We start from the raw sequence: 20,529 nt of genomic DNA on the forward strand, positions 1-20,529 counted from the left end.
GGGTATTATTACGAAATTGGTTTTAATCTCAGGGGTCCCTGCGGCACTCAGGGTTCCCCAGGCCACGCCTTGAGAGCTGCTGCACCAGGGACTATTCCACAGATTGCAAGTGCCAGGTTTCGAGTCTGCACATTTTTCGGTTTACTAAAGATTGCCCATTTGTTTTCCAATGTAAGTACATCCACTTATCCTGAGATGAAGGAGAGTTTTTATCATTCCACATCCTTGTAAACTATTTGAATTGTCAGAATTTTAAATGTTGACCAATCTTATGTGACGTCTGAATAAGTCCTTTACCTCCATGAGGGTTCGGCTGTGCACAGGAATGTCTGTTACATTTCTCTCCACCAGGCCCATCAGGTTATCGGTTCCGCCACATTCCTACCAGACGAAGTGGAAGTCCCACCGAAAGATTTAAGAGAAAAGTGACATGGTCAGTTTTCAATATTTGAATAGAGCTGTGTCAAGGGAAGATTAGACGTCAACAAGACTGGAGACAAGATGGGCAATTATGAGCCTCTTGCTAGAATCTGGGGAAAGCTAGCGGGGGCCTACATAAGGGCAGTGGTCGCTGAGAGAGGGAGAAGCTTGAGAAATGTTCAGGAGGTAAAATGAGCAGACCATGGTAGTTGGGTGGGAGACTAAGGAAAGGCAGATTCCGTGATGCCCGGGTTTGCGGCCTCGGTTCCTGGGTGGGTGGTGTCACTAACAGAGAGAGAAATCGAGGGTATGAAAGCAGGGACACGTTTGGAGAAATTAATCTCCTGGGCATGACGTATCCAAGGAGTCTATGAGACGTTCGCGTCAACATGGATACATCAACTAGCAGTCAGATACGTGAGTCATGGAAGCAAAGGAAGTAGCACGTTTCAAATGAGAAGGAATGAGCAGTAGTATCAAACGTGGAAACGTCCAACAGAGCAAGGGCTGAAGGTGCCGCTTCATGCGGCAGTGAGGGCGCCAGTGGTTTATTACCAGCCAGTACGTTAAAGCTGATCGAGATGAAAGCTGAGTACAGGAGAAGAACAAACCAGGTCCCAGATGCTCCAGTGAGGAAGCACAGTTATGCTGGCTGTTTATCTGTAAATCATGGTAATGAAAATAGAATATATGTTCTTAATGAAGGAACCACAGCAAATGATTATTGAACATTGAAACCTCCACTCCTTCATGTTACTAAGCAGTGCTAACACACTAACATTAATAACATGACTATGTACTAGTCACTGGTTTTGCTTTAGTGAAAAACGTTTCTGTTGATTTATAACATAAGCCAATAGCTGTGATGCCATTTAGATTTACATATTGACAAATAAATGAACAGCCCTTTCAGAACAATAAAAATGCCTCAGCAAAAATTTAACATAGGAACAATAGACCATCCCCCCTCTTTCCCTCTCTCCCCCTATCTTTCCCTCCCTTTCTCCCCCTCTCCCTCTCTCTCTCCCTCTCTGCCTCCCCTTTCCTTCCTCCCATCCAACTGATGAATAAAAAAGGATAAAAGCATATTTGGAAAATAATGGTGTCATGTCAAAAATCATGTTTCCTATTTATCTTCTCTCAGATACCGCTAATAAGAAACTCCTGCCACCCCTTCCCCAGCCAACTTCCCTGTAAGTTGGAAACAGATCATCTGTTCGGAAAGAGCAGCAAATCCGTTGCCCGGGTGATATCTCATTACTAAGGCAACCAATTTGGTGCATCAGTGTGAATCCCAATTTTAAATGTAATTATGCCAGGATATGTACATATGCTTCAGATGTGCTTAAAAGAAATCTGTTCCTGTTTGGAAAGAAAACATTTCCTACATTAGGTGGAAGAAAAGGGGAAATCGTGCTTTTATTTGCTAAAGTACACCTTTCAGCTGAGCTCCCCATGGTGCTTGGTAAGACAGCTTGCATTGGTTCTTCCCTCACCACTTTTTTTTTTTACTTGAGTTGTTCCAGTTCCAGACACTTCTCTCTTGAGACCTGTCACTCATAACCCAGCAGCTGTTGTCTCCATGACAACGCTTTCTGGCCCCTATAGGGGGGTGGTAGGAAAAAAAGGAAGGAAAAGAAACCTATGGCTACATTTTCATTGCACTTTTCTTTTTTAATTACTGGAAGCTCAAGAGATTATAAGGAATTAATTAGTGAAGGGGAAGTGATTTGGAGAATAAATATTTGCATTAAAATAGAGACTTCTGAACAATTCAGTGAAGACTGCTATCCCAGGTGCCAGTGAAGGATCTTACAAGAGGGTGTGCAGCCCCAAGCGGAAGATGTGCACAGCCAAGTCAAACAAAATACCTTTGAATCACTGCTGAGCAATAAATTTGTCTTTCTCAGCAAAAATTATGTTTAAAAATAAAAAGAGCATTTTAGATGCAGGGAGTATTTCATCACCAGACTTGTTAAATAATGGAATCCATGTAACTCATTAAGTTTCCCAGTTGCTATAGCTGCCAAATAGCTCAGGGCCCCGATTTGCACTCCAAGCCAGGAAGCACCCTTGTTTGGGATTTCCAGTGTGACTGTCTCCCTCCCCACCTACAGCCCTGCCCCCAGTGCCTGGCTGTCCTGTTACCCTGCTCGGGGGACCACATTGTGCAGGTAACTTCTGTGTAGATTCCCTCTGATCTTTTTAGAAAAAATTAGGTAATAAATATTAAAGGCAGTGATGGAAATATTTCATTGTAATGGCCATTCACTATAGTGGCAGTACTGACATTTAATGTGACATATCACTCAAAAGAGATTATCTTTAAAACTGACTTTTTAAAAAGGGTTTTCTAAAGTACATGATTTTGCCACAGATTTCATTAAGCTAATACACTTCTAGATGACAGAATATATCATGTTTACCAAATTAGATCTATAATAGAACATATATGGTTTTAAATGTGAGGGCTAAAGTACTAGGGTTTATTTTATTCTTTTTTTTACTATAGTAAATGTATAAGCCAAGAAATGTACTACCAAGAAATATAAGTATATCAAGAAATTGCTCATATTCTTTACCATGGCAAATTTAAACACATTCTGCTCGCCCAAAAGAAAAGAAAAAGCTAATGAAATATTTAACATGTTCTGAGAAACATATCATTATTACATATATATATACTGAACATTCAATTTCTCTTAGTGGGCAGACATTAACAACTTTAAGCCCTATTTTTTTATTTCAACAAGTATGGAATATAACTACCTTTAATATACAAAAGGCCCTTCCAAAGATATGAAATAATACCTCACTGGAGAATTGAGTAAAAATATGAACTAATAGTCCACCAAAAAAATGACCAACAGTCATATTTTCACCTATCAAATACTCAGTTGTTTTTTTAATTACAGTGTTCCTGAGTATATATATGCCACTGGTGAAAAGGAAATGGGTGAGAACTTTCTGGAGAGTAATTTAGGAATCTGTTTCCAAGAAATTTAAAATTGGGTTTGCCTCTAATCTAGCAATTATACTTCTAGAAACTTATACGAAGGAAATTCTTAACAATTTATGTTAAAGTTAAGTGGTAAGAATTTTCTTTTTAGCATTTCTCATGAAAGTAGAAAATAATGGGGAAAATATTAAGAAATTAGCTATTTAAATTATGGTACATGCATACAATAGAGAACTAAGCAGTCATTAACAATGACAATGTAAAAAATTTTAATACATCAAAAGTGTTCATGATAAGTGTTAAGCAAAATATATATGTCACAAAACAGTATGTTTAGTATGATTCCTGTTTAACCACATTGTTAATTCTTAGAAGCACATATGCACATGCATGCATATACGCACACCCATTATACAGACTGAGGAGGAACCACTGAGGTCCTGAGGGACCAATGAGTTTGGGGGACTCGATTCATAACTAAAGAAAATCTAGGACTGTTTTTATTTAATGGTTTTTGTACATTTAATGTTGCCAGACATTGCTATCTATTCAAATTTACCACTACAGAGTGAGTCTGCCTTTTTAAGAAAATTTTATTTCAAAATAAGATATTTACTAGTGAGCTGTCCTGAGTTGGTTTTATCGTATTTGTATGGATTCAAACACTCTAAGAAACCAGAAACTCAGAGAAACTATGTTGGTGACTATTAATTTGGGGAAACTAAAAATAAATCAAACATTTATAATTTAAATGCAGGTTTACAAAGTACTTTATGTACAAGCATATGGTACCTTCTTGGATTATAAATAGGAACAAAATATAGCTATAGTCATGTTATTTCCATCTAAAATTTTTCAGTAGTAGTTTTTACTATGAAGTAATACATGTTCATTATGAAATACAAAAACTAAAATAACATCACCCCTGATCTCACCACCAAAAGGTAACTACTATTAACATTTTGAAATGCATCATCCCATCCAGTCTTTGTCATCCTCTCTCTTATACACACACACACTTTAAAACTGGAGTCATGCCATATGCACTGTAAAGAGGTGTCCAGAATGACAGCCAGCAGAACCGGGTAATCTGCCCAAGCCATTTCTCTGAGATCTGCCAGGTTCCGTCCTTGACCCTTATCTGTACATGACAATCTTAGTTTTAATGACGTTCCTCTGTTCAAAAACTCTTCAGTCCCTTGCAAAACGGAGATCAGACTCTTCCACAGTCTGGCGCCAGCCAGCTGCATCTCCCACTAAACCACTGCGCAAGGGTGGTGTGTTTCACCCCACCCGGACCCGTGTGCCGGTGCGCGCGCTGCTCGCCTGGAGGTGGGTGTTCTTCACATTGGCCATCTGTACCAGCGTGAATAAAGTTGTCTTGACTTCCTTCACCAGAACCCACTTGTCAGTGGGACGTGGCCCTCTGAGTCGGTAACTTCAGTGGGATGCAGGAGCTGACAGCTTTCAGTTTTGGGTTTGTGTGAGGTTTTAGGTCACCACTTCTTAGATCTGTAAAAAAAAAAAAAAAAAAATGGTAGGTTTGGCTATGGGCACATCTATCCCAATCAGGTATGAGGTGTATTCTGAGTAATTTGTTACTCATAATAAGTTATTGAACGTAATGAATTATTCTATAAGTAGGAGGTAATTCAAGGTTATTTCTGTAAAATGTATACTTGCTTCCTTGAGGCAGTGAGGAAGGCACACCTCAGCGACTGTACAACCCCCAGGAGTGTGTTGTGCAGGTGTGTGTCCCTCACAAGGTATATCGTGCAAGGATCCAGGGCAGAGAGCCTCTCAGCCAGGTGATTTATACAAACTGGAGTATAAATTGTGGAGGGAAGTAGTGCCTTATTCTTGTTTATATTCCCCCCAAGGGCCCCCTGCACACAGAGCGCTGGGTGACATTTTGTCAATAGTATGATTATATTATCATGACTTAATACTTCGAGATTTATAAAGATATTAGTTATATATGAAAGCAAAGATATTAATAAGAACTAAAAAGAAATAAAAAGTATACTACCCTCGTCACATTAAAAAAAAAAAAAAAAAAGAACTCTGTATATGCATTTGAATGAGGTACTTTTCATGAGACCAAACAAATGGAGTAATTAGTTGGCACAGGAATTATCCAACTGGGAAAGACATCTTAAAGTTCTAACGCTGCTGCCACAGTTGAAGAATCACTAACTTCTCTATAATTTCTAGACGCTATTACTGCCTAGCCAACATAGTGCTTGGCATCAGCCAACCGTGTGTACTTAGGTTCCAGTCTCAGCTCCGACACGGGCCTTCGGGCTCTCTGTGCTTCAGTTTCCTCGTCCGTAAAAGAGAAGTAAAACAGTACGGTCCTACAGTGTGGTTGTAGTAAATGAGTTAACATATTCAACATACTTTGAACAGTGACTAATACATGGTAAGTACCATGTGTTGGCTGTTATTATTAACATTGATATTATTAATACTAACATTTGGGTTGGATCTGTATCAGTTAACCATTGCCACAGTTATGCCACAGACCACCCATATTAGTTCCCTGTGGCTGCTGTACAAAATGATCACCCACTTGGTGGCTTGAAACACCCGACATTTATTCTCTTACAGTTCTGGAGGCCTGCGGACGGATCAGGTTCTCTGGACCACAGTCAAGGTGTTGTCACGGGGCCACACTCCCTCTGGTGGTTATAGAGGAGAATCCATTCCTTGCTCTCCCAGCTTCTGGAAGCTGCCAGCACTCCATGGCTTGTGGCTGCAGTCTCTGCCCCTGCAGTCACAATGCCTTCTCTTCTACCTTCAGATCTCCCCCTGCCTCCCTCTTATAAGGGTGCATGTGATTGTGTTTAGGGTCCAACCAGATAATCCAGGATAGTCTCCCCATCTCAAGATCCTTAACCTAATCACATCTGCAAAGTCCTTTTTTGCCATATGAGGTAACACTTAGAGGTTCCAGGGGTTAAGAGGTACTTACCTTTCAGGAGACCATTATTTAGCCTACCACCCTAACTTGACCATCCTAAAACTTAATGGATGTCGCAGAGTTTATTTCTTCTTCATGCATCTGGGGTTTGCTCATTCTTGGCTAATCCCATCCAGGCCATGGGTTGAATATAGGTTGACTTCACATGTTGCTTATTTTTCTGAAGTCAGTGGAGCCCTGGACATGTTCTTCTCGTATTACTAGCAAAAGCCTAAGAGGGCAAGGCTAACCACACAAGCAGGTTCCAAGCCTTTATATCCTATTGACCAGAGTAGATCCCGTGAATGCGGTGACCCATGCAGGTCAAGAGGGAAGGAATGAATATTTGCTGTAGTGCTGTGACCTGGCCTAGGGTTCTCTGAGGGGACAACTTAAAGCTGAGTAAGTGATATTTGTACTTAACTGGTGGAGAAAGAAAATCCAGAGGGTAAAGCAGTTATAATGACAATTTTCTGTAGTTGTTATCTGATGATTAAATCAAGGGGCTGTGTCTACAGTGGTCTTAGTCTGGTCAAATAAATACATTCCTGAGTGTGATATCCTAGGAAACCTGTTCCAGGGGTTTTATTTAGGGAACAGACTTCTGCAGACATGGAAGCTCTGAGGCTCTTTGGGGCTACCCAGCTCCTTTTGCCGTAATGTCGTGACTCGGTGGATTCCACGAAGGTATGAAAAAGCAGCATGGGTTTCCTGCCCCTTTAGAAAAACAGTGTATGCTGGATGGCCTCTCAAGAGGAGATGTGAACTGGAGCAGACCCATCAGCTGCTGAGTTAAAGCCAAAGGTCCATAAATTAATGCATCTTATCATGTTATCTTTGGCCTATGAGTTTGAATAGCTAGTTCATCTACGTAATTTCACCAAGAGTGGGTTTCTTGTACATTCATTGGAATCTGGTTTTTGCTAATTTGAGAACCAGTATACAATATTTGTTTATTTGAATTTGATAGAATTGCCCAATCTAGTGCTTTTCTTCTTTCTTCTCATTCCAGTAATAGAGGAATTACGTGGTTTTCACAGGCCCACTGGAAAAAGCAATAATACACAGTAGAGTGTGTGGGCTCTTCCTTAGTCTTACTGACTTTGAAAGAGAGAATAAGGATTTGCCATGTCATGTTTTCCTTGATCACGTGATAAGGTGCAGTGACATTGAGATATTGCCTTTTCTCAAAAGGAAAAAAAAAAGTCAAAGGGGCAATTTTTTCATGAAAAATCCTGTAACTGGGATGAGCAAGAAAGTAAGAACTTGATTTAGGATATCTACATTTTTATAGCTGTGACAGACCAGCTTACTTAAGATGAAGATTTTATAGTTTTAGTAAAATTATTTTAATGTAAACGGAACATTCACTAAAAACCAGACATTTTCATGCATCATGTGACTTATTGGCAACCTTTTTTCAAGACGATGCTTATTCATGCTAGACTACTCTAGAGTGATCAACTTGGTCTTGAAATTCTATGAAGACTTGAGCTGTGCGGCGGCTGCCATGTGTTTCTTCTTGGACATTTCATCACTTGGCTCGTCTTCGTGGTAGTGTGACAGGATGAGCCATCTACTTCTTTTAAGCGAGCTCCTAAAAACCCTACGATTACTGAGCCTTCTTGAACATAAAACAGTCCAAGGGGCCTTTTTTTGTGGAAAAGTGAGTCTTCTTCTAAACTTTTAATAAAGATACTTAGTTTACTCAAGCCAAGAAGTATCCATTTTTTTAATGTGTTTTTTGCTAGGAACTCTTTGGAACTACAGGGATGAATATAATAGAAATAGTTTCTGTCCTCATGGAGCATACACCATAGCTGACTAGGCCAAAAACAAGTCAACAATTACAGATTGTGTAACAGTTATGAAGAGAAGGAAGGGCTGATTGGGACAGTCATTCAGAGGACAAAGGAGATGTATTTTAGATAGGCTGGTCAGGTGGTACTGTATATGTATGTTAAAGTTACGTAGGTTTAAGAGTATAGAACATGTTTAAGAATATAAGTAGTGTTTATAAAAGTGTGGGAAAGGTTAATAAGCCCTGGGAACAGTTTATAAGTGTGTGGGAAGGGTTTATAAAGCCTTAAAATATATATAAATACTAAAGTAAATGTAAGGTTCCTACTTCGCAGATTTTTACCTGTTGCGGGGGGAGGGGGGGTGTCTAGAATGTAATACCCGCGCTGAGAGAATACTGTATCACTACAGTGTCTGTGCTCCTGTCGCTTTTTGTCACTGGTGCACATCCATTTCTTCAAGGTTCCATGCAGCAGGGTTTATGTCTGTGCAAATATTCAGCTGGAATCTGGGTTTTGGTTTTCTAGAAGGACACCTGGAGGGCAGCTAAGCTATAGAAGTGTTCCATGAAATATAGATCACAAGCCAGTTGAAATGAATGAAAAGATCCAAAAGAAGGGGAGATTTTGATGATCCTAAAATATTTCCAAATTTCACATACAGAAAGAACTATTTAGCCCTGGCTGGTGTGGCTCAGTGGACTGAGTGCCAGCCTGAAAACTGAAAGTTCACTGGTTTGATTTTCAGTCAGGACACATGCCTGGATTGCAGGCCAGGTCCCCAGCTGGGGGTTTTTGAGAGGCAGCCAGTCAATGTTTCTGTCGCGCATTGATGTTTCTCTCCCTTTTGTTCTCTCTCCCTTGCCCTCTCTCTAAAGATAAATAAATAAAATCTTTTTTAAAAAAGAAGAAGAAAAAGAAAGAACTTATTGGGCATCCTAATGCTGGTGTTCATTTGAAAACCAGTCCGACTTAATTTTCTGAATTCAAGATATGATTGCTCTGACTTTGCATAAAGTTGTGATTTATTAAGACCAATATATTAAAACCTATAGTATATACCCTTTTTACTATAGCTTATGCCTTTTGCAATCAAGTAATTGTGTGTGCGTGTGTGTGTGTGTGTGTGTGTATTTTTTCCCTGATTACTTCCCAGTGGCTTTCTACACCACTGTCTGAGAGGGGACACCCTCGTAAAGGTTTCCAGTGTTAACTCTTCTTAATGCCTTGACCAGGAACAAACTGACTTAGACTCAGTCATTTCTCTTGTCTTACTCATTGGCTGTATCTGATAACTCATTCGTAGTTCAAAAAATTCAGAGTTTTGGTGGTCATTTCACACATCTTTAAATATGGGTAATCTACTGAAATAAGCACAAATCTCCTGCCATTCATGAAGTGATTGTAAAATAAAGACTTTCTCCTACTCGTGATTGAGTCCCACCCCTGGAGAACCTATATTTTAACAACAACAACAAAATTATTTTACAGGCACATACTTGATTAATTTAAAGTAGAGAAGCCCTTTCTCAGAACAGCAGCAGAAAAAGAATTCATAAAGGCAAAGATTGAGAGCTGTCCCTGCATAAACATTTAATACTTCTGTTTCTCAAAAAATACCATTCTATCACAATGTGTTCAGTTGCCCCCAAAAGGAAGAAATTTTAAAAATGCAACTCAAACTGGCATAGCATGCAGGAGGGTTTCTTTCTTAGAATCTGTTCATCCTTCTTTTGGGTCTTCTTCCTTCTCAGTGCGGCTCCCCCTTGTGGTCGCACAGTGGCTGCTAAGGATTCCAGCAGCTGCGGGTTTTCCTCTGGGTTCCAGGAGTCACTTCCAGAAGCCCTTGGACATTCGCTCAGAAAAGCGAGAACATTTTCTTCCTCAGAAACACTTAGCAAAACTCTTCTCGTGCCTTACTGACCTGAACCAAATAATCATGGCAAAATGCTAGATAGACATCTTTGTCAATGTAGTAAAAGGTTAGCTTATTTCATGTATGAAAAGCCCTTACAAATCATTATGTAAAATTAAGAATATGTAAAGGACAAAAAGGAATTAAGAGAAAATTCACAGAAGAACATATTAAATGAGCTAATGAATTTTTTAAAGTTAGATAACAATAATCAAAGCAATTTAATCATAGCAGCAATGTATTATCCTATCAATTGAGTTTATTCTTTTTTAACTATTCACATGGTAGGTAGAGTTTAGAAATGTGTACTTTAATTAACGTGGCAGCTGAAAACACAAATGGGTCACAACAGTGGTCCTGTTCCTAGTACTTCGCCATAAATAATTTGTGAGCAGGAATGTATATACAACAATACTGCTAGAAAATAGGAAACACTAAAAATACCTCACAGTAGGCCGTCGGTTAACTGAATTCCGTGCATCTATCTGAGCACTTGGAGGGTATCTGATCACATGGGAAAATGCGCCTGATATATCAAATAGGAAGCATTGCACTCGACCACATGAATTTTTTAAACAACTTCTGTGTGCCAGTGTGTACCACAAACAGTAGCAAAAGGTCACTGACATACTGGAAAACGTGTAAAACACCAGTGACAAGAGAGTGGTTTTCCTCGTTTGTACAGAGCCCATCCAAACCCATAAAAAAGCAATCCAAAGAAAATGGATTTCTACAAGTTTACAGGAAAGGATTACAAATGACTGGTAAAATATAAACTTATTTTCAGAATAGATTCTAGGGAAGTTAGTTGAAAAATTAATCATATTGCTGTTGACATCCATTAAATCTGTTCTGGCTTGATTGGTATATGATGAAATCTCAATTTTTAAATATTGTGTTATAAAATATTTCTTGGGGAAGAAATAGATTAGGTAGTAGGATCTTAAAGATTTACAAGTACAAGGTTATGTTTCTGAAAGGTTAGTAATAAAGATAGTTATAACTATATGTGTATATATAAAACCTAAACATCACTGAGAAAATACAGCATGTTATTGTATCTAGATTTTTCTGTTAATAGTAACATTTTTTTCTGTATCACCACAACATTATTCTAGCATATGCTATTACTACTATGATCACATGCACTGCCCATTATTATGATAAACCATGCACCCAAACAATATACTTGTATTTTTTCTTTTTTTAATTGAGCTATGACCAATAATGATCTTCATGGTAATTTAATCATATTATATTCACCTTGTGCTCTGTGAACTTGAACTGCTAAAAAAGTATCATTCCTTATTTAATAAGTGTACATTTTCTTATCCTACCATTTCTTCATCAATTGCAGTCTAAGACAGGAAAATGAAAAGAGAAAGCATATTTGATGTTTACCCTAAGAAATACAAGGGGCATCTTCGAGATTATTCTCTTCCCCCAGGCTCCAGGAAGCATCTTCACCCAGTATCACCATCACAGTGAACACTGATAACTGGCGGCGTGCTGGGATGCAGGGAGATGCTGAGGAGCGCTGGTCTAAGCCGCCTGCTAACAGCACCTCCCATTGCCTGGAACCAGGGCCAGGCCACCAGCGAGGGCTGTGCATGTTAATTGCATTCCTCTGTAGAAGCAGGTTCCTGCTCTAAAAATGATTGTTTCCCAAAGCCAAGCATTTGCCAGGAAAAGATATTCATGTATGACTTAAAGAAACTTGTCAACTGTATTCCCTGCTTTCTCTATGGTGAGTTATTAGTAAGAGAAACATAACAGCACTATTCAAATAATATGTCAAGATTAAGTGCTTTTAAAATACCTATTTTTACTGTATGTCATGTGTCTAGCACAAGACCTGGAACACAATAGTGAAATAAGGTTTTCTCTCCCTTCCTCTAGGGGTAATAATAGTAGTCAGAAGAAAATCAAAGACAGTGGTCGTTGTGGGTTTTTGGATCAAAAAGAACCTTTGAAATAACATTTTTTAATTTTTTCTCATTATCAGTAGTTGCTGTGATAGAATATACTAGTGAGTGCTCTAATAAATCACCTAATGCACACCTTTGCTTTACTGGGAAAAGACCTGAAGCCTGCAGAGTTTGCCTGCTTCCCCCAGTCGTGCGTGGGGAAAGCTGGCCTCTCCTTCCAGGGCAGCCCCACCCGGTGGCAGCCGGGGAGCTGTCCGCTAAGCAGTGCTGGACAGCCTGGCTTGTGCGGAGCGTTCAAGCTTCCTTAACGCCGGGGTCTGCGTTGTGGCTTTTGACTATATCTTTCTTACTTTGTAGTCATTAACTGTATATAGTTCTCTCCCAGTTTTCTCAGAGACTTTGTGGGTTTTGCTAGGACATTGTAGGTATTTCCTGTTTTCCTTCATATTCCCTAGAGAAACCGCACATACAAGTAGGAATTTGGAAAATTCTTGTAGAATGAACAAACACTCAAAATAACGTGTACGCCTAAGTGGCGTATTTTGGGATGGCATATCTTGACTCCCTTCAAAATGAGTGAGTAATCTGTGTACAAAGGATTCTACAGTCAAATATGTTTTCACAATTCTGTTGAACAACGTTAAATCCATTTTATTTACATAGAACTTCTCAGGACTTTTTTTTTTTTTTTTTTTTTAGCTACTCTTCTCAGGACTTTTAATATGCTCATGTGCCTCATGAATCTCCGAAGAGGAATCACAGTATACATCTTTCCCAAACTTACTGAAAATGGAACCCCTTTTTTACGGAGCATTTCAAAGGCCCTATGTCCAGAATTCACTTTGGAACTTTATAGAAACTAATGTTAGGATGGATGCGCCTTTGTCTGGTCTTCTCAAATATCAGTTATTATCTGAGTTTTTTTGAGTGACCTAAGGAAATACTCAAAACTGAGATTATTTGTAATCATCTGAAGCAAAGGTGTACTGGGTTACTTTTTAAGGAGTTCTGCATTTTTTAGATGCTAGGCATAAAGGAAGAAAAGTCAATACAGTTGTTACACAGAATAAAAGCCCAGCTGTCCCCTGACCAGATGGCAAACCACCTTGACATTAGAGGGAGGTGGGTCTGGGGGTTGACAAGGTGTATATGCCTTCAGACAAGGTAGAAACCTCCCCACATGCCTCATCAGATCCGCTCAAATGCCCAAGCACTTGACCAGAACCCTGTAGTTCTGTGTCAAAAAGCAATTTTGAGAAAGCCTTAACCTGAGGGATTTTGACAATGAATTATCAATTTTGTGCCTCCTTTCCTAAGAAAACCAAACAGAAAGCCATGACTTTAATACAGCCCTGCAGTTTGCTGTTGAATAAGACTGAATCCTGAAAGGCTCATCCCATTGACCTAACCTCTTGGCTGGGGTGATTTTATTTTCATTTGTCTTCAAAACAGTTGTATCTGGGTGTTGGCAAAGTTGATGTTGAGCTAGTTTTCTGACAGTAATTGGCCATGAGGTTCAATTGCTTCTTGTACTTACAGGTACAAGGGGGCTGTCAGATATGACATCATCATAGTAAAGAAATCATTAATAGGCAGCAAATGTCGTCGGCATCCGTCCGTCTCGAGAGACGATGGTGTAGCTTCTACTGAAGCTACAGAGCCTGGGCAGGGTGATATGGAGGGTCTGCTGTTGCCCATGCAGCAGACCCCCCCTCTCTTCGCAGCTGAAGGGTCCAAGGGAAAGACGGAGTCAATACAGCTTGGCTTCAGGTGCGCCGCAGGAGTTGCCGGTGTTGACTACAACGTCAAACCGCCTTAGGGACTCCGGCTCCGGATTTTCTGTCGGGGTTTACTCCCTTAGCCTTTCCCCTGAAGAGGTATGCCGCAAGGCAGCGGAGGTTTTTTGGAGTCAGAGTTTTCCTTCTCTGAGGCAGCAAATGTATGCACTAAAGAATTGCTAGGATCTGGACAGGCCATACATAAAATGTATGAGTCCTAAATGAAGGTTCACAAGTCAACTAATGTAGCAAGTTAGTCTACGAAACCACCATAAGGCAGCCCAGGGGTGGTCATTTCTAACTCACACGAGGCAACACTACCTCTCACACACATAGTTAATCCCCAGCACAGCAGATAAGGATCAGGCTCATATGTGCTTTGGGGTGGGGGTGTCTGTTTTTATTTTATTTTTAAAATTTGGTTATTTTCTTTTCCTCTAGGTCATCTCACAATGCTATTAATTTATCTGTAAAACTAAGGAACTTTATGTCAAAAATTATGCTAAGAACCTATAAATTATATCCACTAGGTCTTATTTTCTTCTTAGTACATATTAAACTGCTGTTCTTGTTAAAGAAAAAAAAAAAATGAACACCAGCAGTTTAAAAATAGTACCTCAGGTTTTTATTCATTTTGTCCCTCGCAGTGATATTTGAGTTGAAGAGGAATAACTCAGGAAGATTTTGTTGTTGTTGTTGTTCTATTACAGTTGTCCCATTTTCCCCCGTTTCTCTCCCCCTTCTCAGGAAGATTTTTCTGTCTTTGAGTCTTCCTTTAAAATAACTCCTAGAAAGGACCAAGCCTTCATTAATCAATCATGAAATATCCCAAATAGGATGCAGTTGTCATATTCTAACTTGATGGGTATGTGGATACCAAAAATAGGTTTTGTGTATTTTACAGTTTATTCAGAGTGCAGCCTAGTACCTAAATAACTTTTCTTCTACCACAACTCTTTTAACAACCATAAAGTATGAAAACTCAGCCAGAATATCTATTTAGGGAACTTAAGTTTAGAAATAAAAGGAAGATGCCTCTCCCAAAAGTTGTCTCTAAGCATGGAGGACCTTGGAAGTGGAAATTTTTTAGGCTTCTCATTGTAGAAACCAAGAGAATATCCAGTTCAAAGCACCAGTGAGCTTTTCGAGAACAGGACAGAAAGGGCCTAACACCCATGGTAACTAGAAGACAGAAACAAAATATGGAGAAACGGGGCGGGGAGCTGGTCTGTGTTTAATTCCGAGACTAAACTGAAGATATGTAATTGACCTACTTCTCGATCGAGTGTAGCCTAGAATTCTACATCTCTTGCAAAGTATAACTTGTACTTTAATGACTGCCAGATGTTGCTCTGACGTGCCTGACCACTAAGGAAGTATGCACCAGAGGAAAACATGACAGAACGAAGATGGCAAAGTAAAACCTCTGGTTAAACATGACAGCTTGTTTATATCCACTCCCTCTCAAAACCCCCAAATGAGCAGTAAGGGGTAAAAATTGGAGAAACCCACAAGGACAAACAGAACCATGGTGGAAACAACAGCAGACAAGAGACATCTACATGATTGTGGAAATAAGTGGACATGTAGTTACTCCCCCAAGTAGGTGGAGAAAGCTCACATCGAAGTGCCTGCAGAGAAGGCAGACGGGCAAGCCAGATGAGCCAACCACAGGGCTCTGGAAAGATTCAGGCGTGGGAGGGACCAGGTGCCTCTGCAGGCAGGGGTGAGGAGTATACCTGAAGACGCAGCTTGGTTGGAAATCTGTATAAAGACCAATGAGATGCCCAGGTCTCCTCCCAGGCCTCGCAGATCCCAGCGACTACCTCAGTCTTGTTCTGATATAAGACAAGAAGTTTACTCTGAAGAAATTGAATTGGAGAAACTCTGGGCTTGGGGGACACAGAGGAGAAGAGGGGTCAGGTACCATATTGAAACCGAGGAAATAAATTGAAAGTCAAGATACTATAGAGTCCTCCCATCCTCCTTCACTGAGCATTTGGGCAGCAAATGGACATTCTGGGATTCCGCACAGATGGTGGGTCCCCACCTAAGCACCCCACAGCAAAGTTCACTGTTCATAAAACAGATACACAGAGCTTCCAGGTTGCATTTCCTGCTTCAGTGCATGGATGGCCAAGGACCCCCAAGGGCCAAGATCAAGACAGATGGAAGAAGAGGGGATTCAGAGGTAACATACAGTGCAGGGAGCAGCATGTAAGTTAAAATCATGGTTCCTGCACTCAGAGAGGAGAGGTGTTGCTTTTGCAAAATAAGAGCAATGTATTTTTTAAAAGAACATGTGGAGAATAAGAATGAGCTCTTAAACATGGAAAACATAACAGCCAAAATTAAAGATTGAGACTTGGGAGATGGAGCTGAAAGCATTCATTTATTCAACAAAGAGTATTGACTGGTTCCTCTCTCCTTGGCGTTGTTCTAGGCAGTGGAGATTTATCAGTGAGCAAAAGAGATGGAGAACCCCAGCCTCGTAGAGCTGAAATTCCAGTGAGGGGAGAGCGTAAACAATATCATAATATGTAAATTACACAACATTTTGGAAGGTGTTGCGTGCTGGAGGCCAGAAAAAGTAGAGCATGATAAGGAGAATGGAGAGTACCAGGGGGAGAGGGTAGAGATAAGGTGAAGTTTTAAGTAGGATGGTCAGGTCTCATTGGGAAGGTGACCACTGAGCAAAGACTCAGAGAGGGGAAGGAGTTCACCAGGTGATACCTGGGGGAAGCTCATTCCAGAAGGAAAACTAGCACCAGGCCGTGAGACGAGAGGGTGCCCAGGCTGTGCAGCGTGTGGCTGGAGTGAAGGGAGAGAACGGGGGAGGTGAGGGACACCGCAGTACCAGACCGCGCAGGCCTGGGAGGCCGGGCAGGGCCTTTGACCTTCACTCTGAGGGAAATGGAGAGCCGTGGCAGAGCTTTACGCAGAGAAGTGACGTGATCTGACTTGGGTCCTAAAGGGATCACTCTGGCTGCTGTGTTGAGAATTGACTACGGGGGGGGGGGGGGGGGTCAAGGTATTGAAGAGAGGAATTGGATCCAAAACTCAGCAGCAAGGATGCGTGCCTTGTGGCCCTAGTGCGCTCTCTTTAGATCTCAGGTGTTCCCGCTGAGTCAGCCTGTTGGCCTCTACTGTATTTTTCCCTAAGAAACGTCTCACTCGCCCTGTCCTCTGTCCCTCTGCTCTGCCTTACCTCTTCTGCTGAACTTCCCCTCCCAGGTCCCATTGCGCCTCTTTCAGCTTCCAGCTTCCACTCCCTGACCTTATATCCTAGAGCATGTAGTGTCTGGTTGGTTACACTCTTAGTGTGAGTATTGTTTCATGTGGGTCCCTTTGGCTCCCTTGTTTTTGCTGAATCTCTTCAGGCAAATGCAAACAAACATTAAGCATTTGCTTATTGACTATAACCTGCTTTCTGACGCTCCACCATCAGGCCAAGTCCTCTACAGAGGTAACGTTTGTAGGACTCCTGAAAAACACAGCGGTTTAAGGTGCTTTAAACAAGAGGGAAATGGAAAAATCTGTCTTTCACCTTAAATTCCAACCTGCATACCCTTGGTGGAAAAATCAACAGCAACCTTCCCACACATACTGATACAACTTTTTATGGGAGCGTATCTGTTTATACCAAAAAGATTAGATTATAAGGAAAAATACATGAATTACTTTTTGCATAAATCATTCTCCTCTGTAGTTTCCCAGTGCTTTTTTTTCTGATGTTAAAAAAAAAAAGCCTAAGGGACTTCAGGTAAAGTTGATAATAAAACTGCAGGTTCACAAAATTCCTTTCCCCAAAATTTGCTGAAATTTAACAAAAATGTAAAAATAACAAAGAACATATCATCAACCCTGAAACCAAAAAGAGATTCCAACTTCATACCATAAACTTTGAGAAATGTCATCCAGACAAAGAAAAACTGGGCCAACTTGAAAGAAGGTAAAAAAAAAAAAAAATCACTATGTTCTTCAAAGAGCAGATTGGAACGCGCAGAAGTACAGGAGGGAATTCTGAGAAGTCACACTGCTTTTCAAGGTTCTGACTTTTAAGTGTAAAAATGACCCAGAGGGAAAGCTTGGAATAAACCACACCTTCCCTGGGACCCTTTCTTCCATCAAGAAGACATCTTCCTGCAGGCAAGAAGAGTCGAGAAGTTTACCATCTTTCCTGCCTCTGATACATCAGTCAATACGTGGGCAAGGAATATGGGAAGCATCTCATAGGAATAATTATTACAGCCAAACCAAATAAAAGCTCCACAAGACATGGAAAAAAATATCTACCCAACCTAGTCAAAAGCCTATGGAACACCCCAGGCAGTGAAGCAAACCTCTGATGCATTTATTTTATTTGTATTAAGGAAGGAACTCAATGACCAAGAGCTGCCCACAGCCCCAGCTGTGCCTCCACTCTGCTTCAGCAGCCGAAAGACTGGGTGAGGCATATCAATCAGTCCACTTGAGCAGTAGAAGAATAAAATAATACCCAAACACTATTTGGGATAAATGGAATCCTGAGAAGGAATGGCTCATACTCATTAAGAGTTTCCAGGTCACACTGACATATGACTTAAGGCAAAAAATCTGCACGTCGGAAAGAAAAGAAAAAGGAGCACAGACTCCTAAAGACAAAGGTTTCAGATAGTCTTAACGACCAATGTGTACTGAACTCCCCCTACCCACCAGGCACTATTTCAAGTGTTTCATGTGTATCAACTCCATTAATCCCCCCAACACTACAAGGTAAGTATCATTACCATCCCCGTGGTTGCAGACAAGAAAACTAAGGCCCAGCGGGGTTAAGAAGCCTGCCCACGCTGACCCAGCTGGTAAAGGTGGGGCTAGGACTGGAGCGCCGGCCGTCTGTGCCCAGAGCCTGTTCTCATCCACTCTGCTCTCCCACCCCACACCAGGCCGTGTTTCAGGCAACTGCTCTGTACTCACATTAAAGAGAAGAGACGTTTCCTGGCCATGCACCCTTCCTTGGAAGCTACTGGAGGGAGAAGAACCAAGAAAAAGGAAAACATAAGTTCAGGAATCAGGGATCCAACATGGAAGAGTTGTGTTAAAAGTCCCAGGACAGGAACGTGCCGTGGGCCAAAAGAGCATAAGGACACAAGGAACATCACAGAAGATGCAGTTGATGGGCTTGACCATTGGAAAAATTATTCCTAGTCATTTGATGTGTCTGTTAGCGCATTTGGCAAAAATTAACAGTAGGTATATAGAAAATAAACAGACATTTAACATGAGACAGCTGTTAACTATAAGTAAAAGCAAATTTACCTGAAAAAGTGATGGGAAGCTAGTCATACTCCTTAGCACATCAGTGAATCAAATGAATATGTAATATGAAATATACTATGTAAATTATGCAATGTATAACAGTTAATATAACATGTAATAATGTAAACACTGTAGACTTGAAATTTTTAATGTAATTATTATTGGGATGATGAAGGAGAGGTTAGAGCAGTGGCGAGAGAGCTAAGTCACCAGATTCTGTAATTAAGAAGTAACAGCCTGTGTATTGTTGGTAAATACCAGGAGAGGCAGTTAAAATGGTCTGTGTGGGATGGGGCTGTGAGGTGGGGAGGTGGGACTGGGTAGGCCAGCAGAAGAACTGTCTTTTCATAGCATTTTTGTACTATCTGATTTTTCAACGAGACAAAACCTAAATAAACCAAGAACACAGACGAAATTTTAAAGGTTGTAAAAAAAAAAAAAAAAAAAAAAACCCTACACCTTAAAAAGCACTTACTTATAAAATGTTTTTTTCCAAATTACTAAAGAATCTAACCAAAAACATTTTAATAAAAAGTTCTGCAAAACACTTGTTGAAAATTAAAGATTGGTTTCCTATATAGATGTAGCTCCAGGGAGTCTTAATTTCCTTCCTCTTAAAAAAAGGCAACAAACAGCATGAAACATTAAAAATGTGTTTTCTTCGGGAAACTGAATCAAACTGCCACCCTGTAATTGTATTCTTTCAGTTTTTTCAAGGTGCTAAAGAAGGGACCTTTATTTTAGCACTTGGGTGGAGGCGTAACAAAGCCATCTGCAGGATGGGTTTGGCTACAAAGAAGAGAGCCATTTTGATTAAAAAGGATTTCCATACTGATGCCACCTGCAATGATGAGTTAGTTTTCACTGCCCCGTTGTCTATATATTCTGTTTATATGTGAACTCTAAGTTCCCATCACAGATTTCTTCCGTGTCATGTTTCCCTTCTATAACATGGCTTTTCTTGGCCCATTAGTTCCTCTTTGGGGTCCCCTGATGACCTCCTCACATGTGATATGCAAACAAATCTATCTTTATTGTGCGGCAGGCTGAAAAAGGAGAACATGGCAAATACACGGTGCCAACTGGAGGAGTCTGCATTAGGACATCTAAGATGACTGAATAAAAGAGGCATTGTATGAGTTTTTCTGAGAGAAACTGGTGGGCACAGTTGGGGACTTAAGAAGAAATAAAAGAAACCTGAAGGAGTCTGGAGAACCCGTATGGTAGACATTGAGCTAAAGGTTGTAAATCTTGGTCTTAGGAGGCCAGAGACAGGGAGGGAAGTAAAACCATCAGTCTTAAGAACTGGAATGGTCATTGAAGAAGCAGCAGAGAATAACAGGACCATGATGGCAGCATGGACAAAGAGTTTATTATCAAAGAAAGCAGAGTAGTTTGGGATGTTGTAGTTTCTGCTACATTCCCAAGTAGCAGAAAGGAAAGGAAGGGCCCTGGCTGGGTAGCTCACTT

At 40.5% G+C, this 20,529-nt stretch overlaps 1 protein-coding gene across 1 annotated transcript in view; it reads left to right on the forward strand.

Annotated features, from left to right (window-relative positions):
- The window catches only part of MYO1D (myosin ID), a 301,572-nt gene that overhangs the window by 146,356 nt on the left and 134,687 nt on the right, over positions 1 to 20,529 (forward strand). The window lies entirely within an intron of this gene.

The sequence above is a fragment of the Furipterus horrens genome, unplaced genomic scaffold (assembly GCF_987537825.1).
Source record: "Furipterus horrens unplaced genomic scaffold, mFurHor1.1.pri manual_scaffold_11, whole genome shotgun sequence".
NCBI lineage: Eukaryota > Metazoa > Chordata > Mammalia > Chiroptera > Furipteridae > Furipterus > Furipterus horrens.